Source organism: Phalaenopsis equestris, unplaced genomic scaffold (assembly GCF_001263595.1).
Source record: "Phalaenopsis equestris unplaced genomic scaffold, ASM126359v1 Scaffold000517, whole genome shotgun sequence".
Classification (NCBI taxonomy): Eukaryota; Viridiplantae; Streptophyta; class Magnoliopsida; order Asparagales; family Orchidaceae; genus Phalaenopsis; species Phalaenopsis equestris.
In genome coordinates this window covers 1,425,086-1,430,240 of record NW_018164957.1, presented here as the reverse complement: position 1 = coordinate 1,430,240, position 5,155 = coordinate 1,425,086, and positions in this window count along the sequence as shown.

The following is a 5,155-nucleotide window of genomic DNA, read 5'->3' as shown; positions in this document are numbered from 1 at the left end:
ATAGTATAATACTTTAATGTCACAATCACGTGGCAATATTTGCATGTGAATATATTTCACTTTAAAAGAGTATCGATTTGTGAAGTTATTTATGTGATTTAAAGATTTGAGTATCATATAAATAAATATAGAACTTTAAGCATTAGATAATAAATAAATAAATTTTGAAGAAGCATAAGAAAACATAACTTTCATATGGTTCATTTAATCAATCGAGACTACAGTAAAAAAAATAATCATTTTAATGGGACGATTGAAATAGCTTTTATTAAATAAAAAATAAAATAAAAAAAATAATTCAAATATGCATAGATTTTCATAGATACTGCGTGAATAATATGAATAAATAAAATTAAAATCGTTTTTTTATAGATATAAAATGAGTATAAATAAAGCAATAATATTTACATAAAATATGCTTGAATTATCATAGAAAAGAAAAACATAATTGAAATGAATGATAAATGATCATTCATCATAAAATTGATTTTAACTTGAAACTTGGTATCCACAAGCTAATAATAATCATTAATTATCATCGTCTTTGTAGTCGTCATCGTCATCATCATCATCATATGTAAATACACTATCTTTGAATATTTATTTTAATATTATTTAAAATAGAATTGTATAAAAAGTTCGAAACTCACATTTTTCTAAGATTGTAAATTAAAAATGTGTCAGCATTGATCCTTAGGTAATCTAGCGGTCCAGATAAAAATATCTACGATGAAGGAGGACCCACTGACAGAAGGTCATGAGGCTCACTTATTCGAAAGGGTGAAGCTGTCCAAGTCGAGCAAACGACGACAAAGTCGACTGAATCATTGAAGAACATGCTTGCATTCCTTTCACTTTTTATTTTTAAAAGAGTTGTTAGTTTTGTCAATCGTCGTATACTTTTCTTTTCTGAATAAGTCTATATTCCAGATTATGTGAATGATCATGAGAAGAAAATAATCGAAAAAGACGTACATACAACAAAGATGACAAATAAGAGCAACAACTTGGAGAGCTTATATGTGATAAACCTTGCAATGATAGGTCAAATATGTTCGTCCAAACAAGATCGGGCGGAAGCACCTTGAACTAATATTCATGAAAGAATACCTGTGCAAACTACCCTCAACCAGAGATTCAGGTGTATTTTCCTGTTCTAGGGTCTAAAGTGCTCTCAAGGGGACGTGTTCCACTTAGTTAATTACATCTTTGGGGTTGCCCAAGAATACTCTTGATCTGAAAAAAGTTTTACTTACTTTTGTAGTGACAACTAACGTACAAATATGAAAAAAAAGTTATTTTACATGGGAATGTTATAACACCTTCAAAGCTTCTGCTAAGCCACAAGGCGGAGAGTGAGTCTCTCATATTCCTCACATGGGTAATATACTCATCGGTATACGGAGCCTGCGCAATAATCAAATAATCCCGATGGAGAATCTCGATACGTTAAAGCACATCCGGGACGTAAGGGGAGATGACAAAGCATCATACCCCAAACGACTAACAGTTCATCAGCAATCAAGCCATCGAGATGATATCAACAAAGGCAAAATGAGTGACAGGGCTCAACAGGGATATTTAAGAAAAAAGGAGTAATCTCTAAAAGGTAGAGGTAGTTGAGCCTGGGTATTACTTACCTGTCATCTCAAGCTATTGAGACTTTAAGTTTATTTGGTCGTGAAGGTAGTCGACCCAATACATCCAGAGATCCCCGATCAACAATCTGTGAATTGTGTTGTCTGCAGGGACTTTTGTAGCCCTAAGATCAAAAAAATGAAACTCTATCATATGAATGTCAGGCAGAGCTCCAAGAAGAGGGACTTGTACTAGCCAAAATGGCACGGATGCCGCTGTAAAAGAGGAGAAAGGGAGGTTTGACTATAAAGCTGGAGACACTCCCAACAAAAGGACTTACATTTCTTCTAGGTCGGGGAGCTTTTTAACGATCTAAGTGCATTAGACAATCACAGTAGAAATCAATGCCAATGGGGTTAGAGAAACCCTATTAATTATGACTTGGGTGAGAGTCATATATAAAATCCAGACCGAATGCCACGCAGGAAAATAAAAGTTTAGATTTTGAAAATCCTAACAATATCCAAAGATTTAGATTATCTCAGTCTTTTATTATTAGGATTTTGTTATAGAAAAAATTACAATTTTAAGATCATAGAGAGCCTATATTTATTTTTCACAACATCCCAGATAAATCAGAAAGAAACAAGACAAAAAATCCAAGCATGAAAACACGTCAGATAAGTGAGAAAACAAGCCAAATATGAAATAATAAGAAGTTGATATTGTTGGGTTGACGACATACCCCATAAAAGAAAAAGTTGGCTAGACTCTACATAAGTACATGCATAATTCTAAATCTATACATAAATAAGATATATAATTAAGGAACGGGACATAAACCTACGGCTTATGGTCCCTATCACGTGGTTCTGCCCGCCTGACGCCACAAAACTCATGTGTGCAGATTATTTCTAATATAAACTCTTCTTAGAACTTTAAAAGTACAACAGAAAAAAAAAAACTCAACATGCATGAAGACAATGTCAACAGGGAAAGCCAAACAAGCATGCAACGTGTCTAAGCCATGTCTGGTGGGGAAGCTAAGCAGCGCCTCCAGAGTTAGTAATAATCATTAAGTTGCTCCCCCTTTTTATTGTACTTGTGTGCGCATATATATGACATGGTGTCGGTCAACTTTCTAAAAAAATAAATTTAAGATTTAAAATGTGGCTATATAATTTTGGTTTTAAAAATAACATTTTTTAATTTTTAAAAAATGTGACCCAATTGATGTCATTCATTCAATATTTTAAATAGTCGATCACAATACCACAAGTAATATGTCACTCTGAGAGATAAGCATATCACTTGTTAACAGTCTCAACCTTTTAAACTAAGAAATTTATGACATTCGTTTGGTTTGCGAAACATCTTGTGTGACCAACAGTTCCCCTATCTAATATGTAAAGATTAAATAGGGTTAATTTTACTTGAGTTCTTAATTCTTTATAAAGGAAAACCCTTATATTTAATTATATCTTAGGCAATCAAGATCACCTTAGAAAATTCTTGATTAAGATCAGTAGTTTCGTCTTCAAGAATTCAAAGTTTTGTGTCTACCGTCGCTTATAGAAAAATCAAATAGGGAAAAGACCAAATAGGAACAATTGTTTTAAGAGTCGAAGGAGCGAGAAGTAGGAGATGTCAAAGATATGGAGGCAAACCCCACTGACTTCTCAAACTATTCTAATATTTAGCTTTACATTTTAGAAGTGATATTTATTCAATGTTTACTCCTGTTAATTATTAAAATTTAGGACTTAAACTTGCATAATATTTGATCGTGCAAATGACCTAGGAATATAGGGGGATTTATATCTTACCGAACAAACAACCTCAGAATCCTAAAAGAGTTAAGACTTATACTGCACAACATGATTGTGCAGAAGCTTTTGGAAGGATAAATTTGGAGTTTTGGTGAAGTTGGTGAAATAGTCGAGAAATGCTCTGGATTTCAATTGAGAAATTATGGTTTTAAGGAGGAGGAGAGGGGCTAAAAATGATGGGGATGAAGTTCGTGTGAGTGTAGGAATGGTTTGGAGACAATTGGGCAGAGTTTCCCCTAGGTTCAATCACTTCTTCCATTTTGGGCCGTGAGGGGGGTCCTTCTTAAAGGCTTGACCATGGAGCTTGATTGGCCAAGCTAAGAGGTCTGAGGTGATGCTTATGTGGAGAGAAGACATGGGCAAGAATCCAATGGGAGTGAGCCACATTGAATGGGCTCAATTTTTGGTTTTGGCGCACGGGTGACTTTTTGGGTTTGAGTTTTCCAACAACCATGGTGGTCGGTCAGACCATGGGTGGTTACCATCTCGTTGAGGGAGCTCAGTGGGTGTTGGTGAAGCTAATTAGGTTGAAGCATGGGTATGCATGATGAATTGAAATAAAATGGGAGAAAAGCCTCTTTTGGGTTTGACTTGGGTTTGAGTCATGGGGAAGGGTTTGGCTCACTCTCCATGGTGGCTAGAATCTGACATTTATCATATGGGCTCAAATGGTTAAGTCCCAATCATAGGGATTATGGCTTAATCATGGGTTTAGGTGAAGCATAAGTAAGGTTAAGTACTTTTGGGGGAATCATTAAAAGACCTCATCATTTTACTTTTTAGGGAAGGATGGCTCACATGAGGCTTGCACATGGCTCCATGGCTTCCACATGGCTTGGGTGGAGCCATATTGCTATATTGCTTGCCTATTGCTCATGCATGACCTGCATACTCATACACGTAAAATATCAAAAATATCCTTTACAATCCCCTTGCGGGGGTAAAATATAACATCATCATATTGCACTCTCTCCTCTATTGCTATTCATTATTGTTCATTTCTATTTATATCTCTTTCTCTCTCTTTTGACTTGCATTATAATCATTGAGACTTGAACCATGAACAAATTAGGATTAAACAAAGATAAACTTAAAAAAATGATAACTCAATTCAACCTATTTTTAACTTAACATGTGCTGGTACTACTTTTTTATCTGAACCCAAATGTTAGTCACCTTCTAGTTCATACAGAGTATCAAACTGATTCCAAAAATCTAAAAGAGAATATCTGGATGCACAACTTTTCATGCTGAATGCTTTTTTAAGGGGGATTTGCATTCATGCCACACGATTCTTATACACTTATAGCATTTTTTATTGCTTAAACCTATCGATGAAAAGTGTATTTCACTTTACAAAAGTTAAACAAGTGATATTTTTTATGTGATAAAGAATGATTTACATGATATACATTTAAAAATTATAATTTAGGTGTGCGATGTATAAATACATAAGAATTTGCTGGTATGTACTTAAATGCCGCTTGAAAAATTAGTAATAATGATATTTTTTATGTTATATTAAACATTTGAGTGTTATGCTTATAAATATAAAAAAAATTAACTGTTAGAAATATAAATACATAAGAATTATGTGTCACACATAGAAGTGTAAACGACGAGCCATGCTCAGCTCGTGTTCGGCTCGTTTATATTTCGAGCTCAAAAAATGTGTTTGTGTTCGGCTTGTTTGCTTAACGAACCAAACACGACCTATTCACGAACAAAGAGTCCTTTTAACAACCCTA